The sequence below is a fragment of the Dasypus novemcinctus genome, chromosome 22, assembly GCF_030445035.2.
Source record: "Dasypus novemcinctus isolate mDasNov1 chromosome 22, mDasNov1.1.hap2, whole genome shotgun sequence".
Taxonomy (NCBI): domain Eukaryota; kingdom Metazoa; phylum Chordata; class Mammalia; order Cingulata; family Dasypodidae; genus Dasypus; species Dasypus novemcinctus.
This window is the reverse complement of record NC_080694.1, coordinates 27,863,857-27,873,783: the sequence shown is the minus strand read 5'-3', so window position 1 is coordinate 27,873,783 and position 9,927 is coordinate 27,863,857. Positions and strand designations below refer to the sequence as shown.

Sequence of the window (9,927 nt, the reverse complement as noted above, 5' to 3'; positions counted from 1 at the left end):
AGTTTGTTTTAACAGCAAAAATTTACTAGGAAAAGAGGCTATTAAACAACGGCAACTCCATTTACTTGGTTATCAAGTTGTCCAGGTATGGGTCCATTCCCTCCACCCCCCAAAGTAATCCCTCATTCATACTTGCTTTTTCCAGGGTCCTAAGTAGTCTGCCAGGACAGTGGGCTGAGAATCTTGTATCTCTAATTGAAGTACCCACTTTGTTAATTAGGCTTTTCAGTGTACTTGATATTTTTTATAAATCTTTGGCTTATGTTTTGAAATACAGATTTTTCTTTTTTTTTTTAGATTTATCTATTTTATTTATTTCTCTCCCCTCCCAACCCCCACCCCGGTTGTCTGTTCTCTGTGTCTATTTGCTGCATCTTTTTTGTCTGCTTCTGTTGTTGTCAGTGGCATGGGAATCTGTGTCTCTTTTGGTTGCGTCATCCTGTTGTGTCAGCTCTCTGTGTGTGCAGCACCATTCCTGGGCAGGCTGCACTTTCTTTTATGCTGGGTTGCTCTCTTTATGGGGCGCACTCCTTGCGTGTGGGGCTCCCCTATGCGGGGAACACCCCTGCATGGCACAGCACTCCTTGTGTGCATCAGCACTGTGCATGGGCCAGCACGGGTCAAGGAGGCCCGGGGTTTGAACCGTGGACTTCCCATGTGGTAGACAGATGCACTAACCACTGGGCCAAGTCTGCTTCCCTTGAAATACAGAATTTTCTGATCTTCAGTTTTCCAAAAGCAGAATATGCCTATATTCTTCATAAGATATGCTCAACTCTGCTTTTAGATTTATTAAATTATTGGAATATCTGTTTAAATTTCCCCCTGATGTAAGTGTAAGAATGGACAGGATGACTCACTAAAACCAGTAACTTCATCACTACCTAATGTCTAAGACCTTATTGTTTCCTTTGTAAGTTACTTAATAAGGCATTATGATGATGAGTGACTAGAATGTAGATGAATTTCCCAAGTTCTCTAAGGTATTGGTGCTAGTCTGCTCCCTCGTTTCCTCTCTGGCTTACTCTTGTCCAGTTCATCTTGCACACCCCAGACTAATCTTCTGAAAACCCTCAGCATGCCAGCCTGTGATCAGAAACCTTGTTTCTTTCCTACTCACAGGATACAGTAGAACCTCCTCTGCTCTGACTTTTGGGATTCCCTGAGGCTGCACCTTGTTACCTGTCTTCAAGCTGGCGGTCTCTTCCCTCCCACCTAACCCACTCCATTCTCTCTCCCCTTGCTCCTTTGACTAGGTGCCCCCTCTCCCTCCAGACAGCATCTCCTCATGACTAAATTCTGTCCATTCAGCAACACCCCACTCAGGTCTCTTCTTTCCCCACAACCTAAAACCCTGACCTCCTCTGAGGGCTGGAATGTTGATTTTCTTCACACACTCTGCATTGGCTTGTTGCATACTTCTAGTATTGATTGGGTCTTCGAGGACAGGAATCATCTTTGATCCTTTAATTATCCCTCTTATTTAAGCAACTAATATTTATTGAGCTCTTATTATGTACTAAGCATTGTTCTGGGCTCTGGGAGTACACAAGTAAGATAGCTGTGACTTTGCCCTCGAGGAGCTTCCATTCTTATGTGTGTGCAAGTATTTGTGGGCAGGTTGTTAGAGACAAACAAGTTCAACATGGTAATTTCAATTGTGAAGGATTATACTAGCCAGTTCCTTTTTTTTTTTATTCTTCCCGTAACAGATCCATTTTCATGAGGCTGAGATGCTAAAATCAAGGCTTGAATTTGTCAAATCTTTATCAAGAAAATTGTTTTCTCAAAACCCCGGGGTTCAGTGCTGACAAGAAGGAATAGTGACTTCAGAACTCAGATCATGAAAGAAGTTGTGTTTTTATGGGTCTCAGCATAAAAAGAGCCTTATTTGTGAATTAGCAATTTTGCAGAATTATGGACTATTTGGTGATCTGAAAAGGATCTGTCTAGATCTTACAGAGACATGGAAGGAGCCTTTATTTTCCCTCTACCATGAATACCAAGTGTCAGTGATTGATTTAAAATTAAAGTTCAATTTAATATTAGTATCATAGATACTTGATTTTATATGTCAAACAGAATCGATCAAGTACAATAAATGAATACAATGAATGAATATTTTTAAATCTGCTATCTTGTAACAGTTATCTGATAAATGAAAAGAGTATGCTTTTTAGAGACCTTCATTTCCTCCTCCTACAAATATAAGAAATGTTTTTTTTCCCATTTCCTGATGTACTTTGTTAGCAGATATAATGTATGGTGAGGAGGAGCAATGGGAAAACAGATGACAGCACTTTGGATTACTATAACATTTATAATTGTAGAATTATACAGAAATAATCCTTTAATATAATATAGGGAAGTGGATGTGTCTTAAGCAGCTGGACTCGTACCCACACTGTGGTAGATCCCAGGTTCAGTTCCCAGTGCCTCGTAAAGATGACGAGCCAAATAGCAAGCTGACAGGACTAGCTGACTTGGTGAGCTGATGCAACAAGATGACTCAGTTAGCTGATGAAACAAGATGATGCAGTAAGAGACACAGTGAAGAAACACAATGAGACATATGAAATGGAGCAGAGGTGGTTTGAGTAATTAGGTGCCTCCCTCCCACATTGGAGGCCCCAGGTTCGGTTCCCAGTGCCTCCTAAAAAGAAGATGAGCAGACAGCAAGTGCAAACAACCGGGGAGAGGGGTAAATTAAAATAAAATCTTTAAGTATATATATATTCAGGAGTATTCTCTTTTTAAATATACAATGAAGTAAAGTAAATTTAGGTAGGGTTGTAAGGAGGCAGGTTTGATTGGGGGAAATCTAAAATGTAAATCATGCGTGAAATAAATTGAATTTAGTGAAGTACAGATACTTCACTCTCCAATTATGGTCAGGTTAAAGCTTGAGGGGAGAGTGAGACAAGGCAGGCAGATGTGGAAAGGGCCGCACAGTTTGGAGACTGGGTTTCTACCTCTGGCTAGTTCCGGGGCCTTGGACAGGGAAAGGAGCTTCCATTTACTTTTCACCCGCTCTGTGCTGAGCTCTATGCTAAGCACTTGAACACAGGCTTGTATGATTTCCAAGGGGCCTTGGACTTGGGCAGTGTTTCCTCTCCAAAGCTCACAGATGGTCAATGCCTGCCTTGGATACAGAACCACGGGTGAAGATGAGACTTGAACCTGGTCTGAGCAGCGATACAGCAGAGGACTAAGAATCTGTTTTCAGGAATCAGGCACGTGGGGTTGATTTCAACCTCTCTTGCAAATTGTATGACCTTGGGCCTCATTTCCAAATGGCTAATCAGAAAATAAGGATGAAATGAGTTAATACACATAAAAACATTTAGAAAAAGGCCCACCACAAAGTAATCACAGGACATATTAGCTAGTAACGTCTGCATTTCTACCAGTATTAGGATTCTCTGAAGAAACAGCCAACAGGATATGGGTCCATACGTAAATAGGGAGGGATTTGTTAGTAGAATTGGCTCAGTGACCCTGGGGATAGGCAAGTTCAGATTTCCTAGGGCAGGCCATGCATTGGAGACAGCACAGGGGATGACTTCCTTGGGAGAAGCTGGAGAAGGAGAGAAAGGATTTGCCACTGCTGAGGGCCTTGGTGTTGCTTTAAGACCTCCAGCTGCTGGGGTGATGGGACTCCCCTCCTTGCTGAAGGCAGTCGCCCTTGTTCGTGGATGTCATCAGCCATAGCTGCAACTGCCTAATGGTCTAAAGCCACCTACAGAATGCCCTCACACTGGCAGCCCAGGGCTTGCATCATCCAATGACTAGGCACCAACTGGATGGTGATTAACCATCGTATGACCCCATCATGCTGTAACATTTTAGATCTCTTTATCTTTACTTTTTAAGGCTTTTTTATCTTTAGCATAGGTTATTGAAACTCTATGAGTTCTAGAGCTCTAAGTTCACTTTTAAATTTTATGCTTCTTTGCAGAGAAGGAATGAGACAAATAGAAGCAAATGAAAGATTGACCAGGAGAGAGCTGCAATCGATTCGGATGTGTTCATATACCCAAGTGAATTCCCGCTCACCTGGGGGCCAGGCCAAAAGGATTCTCACATCTCTGGGAAACCTGTGAAGTGGTCTCACTTACAGTTCTTAGAGCATTTCATGGCTTTGGGCCTGAGCACTATTCTGGATCATACTATGCCTCAGAAACCCTTCCACAGTCCCTCTTTGCTACCCAGACCAAGCCCAGTGTCACTTCTGCCTTCTGTGAGCTCTCTTGTCCCTCCCTGTCACACCCGATACCCCCCACCGCCCTCACCCCACTCCAACCCCCATAACAACAATCTCTTCCATCATCATGAGACATTCATTGCATTTGGTGAATACAACTCTGAGTACTGCTGCACCTCATGGTCAATTGTCCACACCATAGCCCACACTCTCCCACAGTCCACCCAGTGCGCCATGGGAGGACATACAATATCCAGTAACTGTCCCTGCAGCAACACCCAGGACAACTCCAAATCCCGAAAATGCCCCCACATTTACATTTCTTCCTCCCACTCCCACCCCCAGCAGCCAACATGGCCACTTTCTCCACACCAATGCCACATTTTCTTCAATTACTAATCACAATAGTTCATGAATAGAAATATCAGTAAGTCCACTCCAACCCATACTCTAGTCCTCCATCCTGTGGACCTTAGAATGGTTGTGTCCACGTGTAAGGTGGTGAAGGAGGAGCACAGACTGGCTTGCTGGGTCATACTTCTAGGGGTGCCATAATTCTAGGGTTCCCTACTGCTAGGTGTGCTGTACTTCTAGGGGTGCCATATTTCTAGGCTGCTCTACTTCTAGGGGTGCCACTGTAAGTGTGTGGTTATTGCTTTTGTTAATTAGCATCAAGGACATGGTACTGAAAAATCTCTAAAACCTCTGCCTGAATCAAGGACATACAGGCAAGAAGCCTCCTGAGAGGGGTGCTCGTTGGTCCGGGCCTGAGACCGCCCCCTCCCCGGCCTGCCTGTCCACCTGCACTCCCTACTGCCTTCCCCTTCTGAAAGCTGCACCGCCCTTGTCCTCCCTTTCTGCCACCCGCACATCAATGGGCTCAGTCTCAGGGCCACCACAGATGCTCTTCCCTCTGCCTGGAATGACCCACTGTTCCCCAGATTTCACAAGTCTTGCCCCTCATTATCATTTATGTTTCAAGCCAGTCTTCCTAGAGCTGCCCTGGTTAAAGGATTCCCAAGGCCTGTTTAGTTCTCCTTTTCCTTTTTACTGATACACACACATCCCAGGCTTGAGAGTTAAGCGAATTTTCGACAGAAGGAACACACCTCTTGAACCAGCATTTGACTCAAGAAACAGCAGAGCGCTGCGGAACAGCTCAGTTTTGCCAGATACCACTTGAATGGATTCCATTTGTGCCGCTGCACAACAGCACCTGCCAGGACCTTGAGCGGTGGCCCCTCGTGGTGACCGAGGCGCTGAAAACCAACTCTTTGCACGTTGACACGATGCTGCTGCAGACACACTGTGTTAATATACCATGGCAGTGAATTCCACTGAGTCTTCCACTACTGTTCCGCGGCTCCTGGAGAGTTTCAGATGCCGCGGTGGCGTGGCCTGCACTTCTACCGGACAGCCCGCTTGGAACCCTCCGGGCGCGCAAGGGCAAGGGCAAGGGCAATCTGGCGCAGGCCCCCATTCCAGCAGACGCGACTCCTTGTGTCTCAAGTGGGCCCTCCAGGGACCCGCAAGGAGACGGGAGGGCACGGTCCCATCCCCAGCCCAGCTGCGCCCTCCGCCCTGCGCCCCTGGCCCTGCGCCCCAGCCCTGCGCCCGCCGCCCAGCTTTGTGACGCGAGACCGCGGTTCCCCGGCAACTGCTGAACGCGGGCGCCGGGCAGCCAGGGAGGCGGACTCGGGCGGGGCCCCCGGCCGGGTGGGACCGACATGGCCTGGGCGGAGAAGCTGGACGCGGGCGGCCTGGCGGATGAGGAGGAGATCACCGCCGCCAGGCTGCGGGGCAACCCCGGGCCGCCGCCCATCTCCGCGCAGTCCGCCTTCAGCTCCGTCCCGCAGCGGCGCCTGGACCCCAAGGAGCGCAGCTACTTCTCCCGCCAGGCCCGGGTGAGGCGGGAGGGGCGGCACCTCGCGGCAAGGGTGAGGCGGTGCTGGGGGCAGGGTTCCCCTGCCAGGGAGGGGCTGGGGCAGGGCTGTGCCACCCGGAGCGGGGACTGGACACCCAGCGGCACCGCGTGGAAGGGATCTGGGGGCCAAGCAAGGGCGTGGGGGCGGGACCCGGGCAGGGTGGGGGATGCTTCTGTGGGGGTGGGAGCAGGACATCATAGATGGAAAGGGCTACCTGGAAGGTCAAGTGGGGGGCGGGCAAGGAGGGAGTCCTCACCAGGGAGGAAGACTCCATGGGGCGCCTGGGAGTGGTGGGGGCAGGGGCTGTTCAGCAGGGTCGGTGAGATGGGCGCCTGGTCCCAAAAGAGCAGAGCTTTTAGTACTGGGAGACACAGTGGCACCCCTCCCCCGGGCTGGAGGGGCCTTGCAGCAATCCGGGGGTGCGCGGACAGTCTAGAAAGGGAGCCCCGAGGCTATCCAGTGTGCAGGATGCGGCCCTCTGAGCAGTATGTGCGGTGGTTCCCCAGGCCGTGAATAAGCAACCAGGCTGATGGACGGTCCTGGGCCACTGGAACCCTCGGGCTGCCTTCCCACCGACAAGGAGAACCAGGAATAGGTCTGCACCGTCTGGCCCCTCTGGGAAGGTGTGCGTGGTGGGAAGACCTCGGGGGTCTAAGCAGCCGAAGCCCCCAAGAGAGGGCGGAAGAAAGGAAGAGAAGGGTGTTCAGAATTGTCCAGGTCACCCATTCCTTTCTTTTCAACATTGTTTCTGTCCGTCCCCAGGGTGTTCCTCAGGGCATCTGATTAGATAAAAGCCTTGATTGGGGACCCTCAGCCTTGCAGACAGCTGGGCACCTGGGCTATCCTTCAGGACTCCTGGAGGGATGGGACTGCCAGAAGAGGGACACCTCACTTTTCTCAGGCTGCTGTCACAAGTGCCATGAACTGGGTGGCTAGAAACACCAGAAACGGCTCTCTCAGCCCGGCAGGCTTAAGCCGCAAGTGCGTGGGCCGTGCTGTTGTGTCAGTCCTGGCCGCTGGGGCGCCTGTCCCTTGGCCAGCAAGCCTTCGGTTTTCAGTGCCTCCTCAGTCACCCTATGGCCTGCTCTGTCTCTTTTCCCATGGTGCTCCCGCCCCCCACTTTTGTCTGTGTCCACCCCCCCTCTAAAGACACCAGCCATCCTGGACTAAGGGTCCACCCACTGCAGTCAGCCTCATTCAATTTAAATGATTCTGCTTGCAATAACGCTTTTGCAAAAAGTTCGTGTTCCCAGGTACCCAGGATTAGGACTTCAAGGTATCTTTTTGGGGTACACAGCTCAACCCATAACGTGGAACACAGATTCCATTGGAAAGGAAGTTAATGGTGTATAAAATAATCCCACAAAATGCGTTCTTCCTCTTCTCCTGGCTACCCACAATCAGTGGTGCCCAGGTGAGTCCCCAGTTCAGGTCAACTCTCTCTCGAGTACTGATGGGAGGCCCCTTGAGTCTCATGAGCTTCACTTCACACACAGAAGCGTAGTTTCCAGTTGAAACAACCATGGCCCTCACCCTGCCCCCCGGGATGTCTCTTGAATCTGAGGTACCCCTCTGCCTGGCTTCTAGCGTGTGGAAGAACTGGATGGAGGAAGGTGACTTCTGGGGCCGTCTGACAAGGTACCTGTCTCTACTGGCCATTAAAACAGGAGGGGGGTGGAACGGAAGGGTTCCTGACCTTCTGTAAACACACACCTCATCTGTTTTCTTCCTGTGAGCAATAGCTTTTGAACAACTGTAAATAGTTTCACTACTAATTGGGGTTTACATTTTGAGTCTACGGTGCCTATGATACTGCCAGTGAGTTGATGGCCATCATGAGATAATAGTCAAAAAGCCAAGACTCTTGGTGTATGAAGTTGTTCAAATCTTCTTTATCTAGAGAATATAAAATTCATCTGGATTTTCAGAATAACAAAGACAGTTCACACTACACCGTTTTGTTTGTACCTTTGAGGAGTCCCTTTCCATAAGGTGGACTGTAGACTGCTCCTCGATGGGGTGTCACTGATGGAAGGTACCGCTGAGGACTGCACAGTGGGGCTTGTGGATTCTGAAGCTTAAATGTGGTAGAAATGCAGAGCAGAGCCCCTGCCCCCTGCGGGCCAGGCCCAAGAGGGAGAAGGGCAGAGTGAGCCTGAAGACTCAGTGTCTCCTTCCAGAATTTGGCAGTCTGATAAATGGCCCCGCCTTCCAGGGCTAACTGAACAAGGGCCAGAGAGGGGCCCCGAGGTAAGAAGTGACCAGGGCTCTATCTCTTGGTGGGACATCAGGAATGAGCCATAAGCACACTTTTCTATATGACAGGGTTGGCAAACTAAGGCCTGCAGGCCAAATCTGGCCGCCTGCCTGTTTTGATAAAGTTTTATTAGAACACACCCACACCCATTCATTTCTCTAACGTTCCTGTGCAGGATGTTGGGGTTGAGTGATAACGACAGAGCCCACAGGGCCAGAAGAGTTCCCCCCTGGCCCTCCAGAAAGAAAGTCGCTGACTGCTGCTTGAATGCCTTATTGCCTCCTGGAAAATGGGAAATGTCTTTATTTATTTATTTTTTTTGTCTTTATTTTTTTAATATTACATTCAAAAAATATGAGGTCCCCATATACCCCCTATTCCCCTCACCCCTCTCCTCCCCCCATAGCAACAATCTCCTCCATCATCATGAGACATTCATTGCATTTGGTGAATACATCTCTGAGCACCGCTGCACCTCATGGTCAATGATCCCCATTATAGCCCACACTCTCCCACAGTCCACCCAGTGGGCCATGGGAGGACATACAATGTCTGGTAACTGTCTTTAGAACGCATGCATTCAAATGGGATTTTATGTGTTTAAAGCATTTCAGGGCAGTTTTGGTTAGCTGAGGTTACAGGCAAATTCAAGTCCTGGGGCTTTGTGCATGCCAAAAGGAAATTATGCAACTGAAATAAATATTAATTAAAATCTAAAGAAAAGAGCCTTAAAAGCAATAAGAACAGCAAAAGGCATTTCAAAGTCTATTTGAACCAATGTTCACACCATGGTATTGGGATTATGGGCACTGGTATCTGATCAGCTCCAGGGCTCCAGGAGCAATTTCTCTGACCTTGGGATCATTGGTCATAAAGAGGGTGAATTCTGTACTACAGCTGATCAAACTCTGTACTAAAGCTGATCAAATTCTTCCTAAATCAATTTCCTTGGAGCACAGTTAACAGTAGTCAGTGTGTTGGTTGGCAGCCCCGGCAGAGGAGTCCTTGGTGGAAGTATCAGCTCTGTGGTGACTAGCTGTGGAGCCATCACAAGTCACAGCCTCTCTGTCTCACTTTGCCATTCTAACACAGATCAAACAGAACTGACCTCATGGACCACTTAAGAGAATGAATGTGCTTAGTGTGCATACAGTGGCTCACAGTAAGCCCTGGGTCGGTGGAGCTCTAATTACTGGTTTGTTTTTATTTTTTTATTTTTTAATTATCTTTTTTCAAAGTTAATAGATCACACAAAATGTTACATTAGAAAACATAAGAGGTTCCCATATACCCCACTCCCCACTCCCACCCCTATCAATTTTTAGTTGTATTTTTTGAAGATACATAGATCACAAAAAATGTTACATTCAAAAAATATAAGAGGTTCCCATATACCCCCAACCGCCTCACTCCACTCCTCCCACATCCACAACCTCTTTCATTAGTGTGGCACATTCATTGTATTTGGTGAATACATTTTGGAGCACTGCTGCACCCCATAGACTAATTGTCTTTGGCTAGTGATGGTCAGTGCCCTTTTG

The 9,927-nt window shown here is 48.4% G+C and overlaps 1 long non-coding RNA gene across 1 annotated transcript; it reads left to right on the top strand.

Annotated features, from left to right (window-relative positions):
- The first annotated feature begins 7,520 nt into the window (after positions 1-7,520).
- LOC131275220 (uncharacterized) lies at positions 7,521-8,699 on the top strand. Its single transcript, XR_009182629.1, has 2 exons — positions 7,521-7,767; positions 8,562-8,699. It is a non-coding gene; the product is annotated as an uncharacterized lncRNA (long non-coding RNA).
- Positions 8,700-9,927: the final 1,228 nt, after the last annotated feature.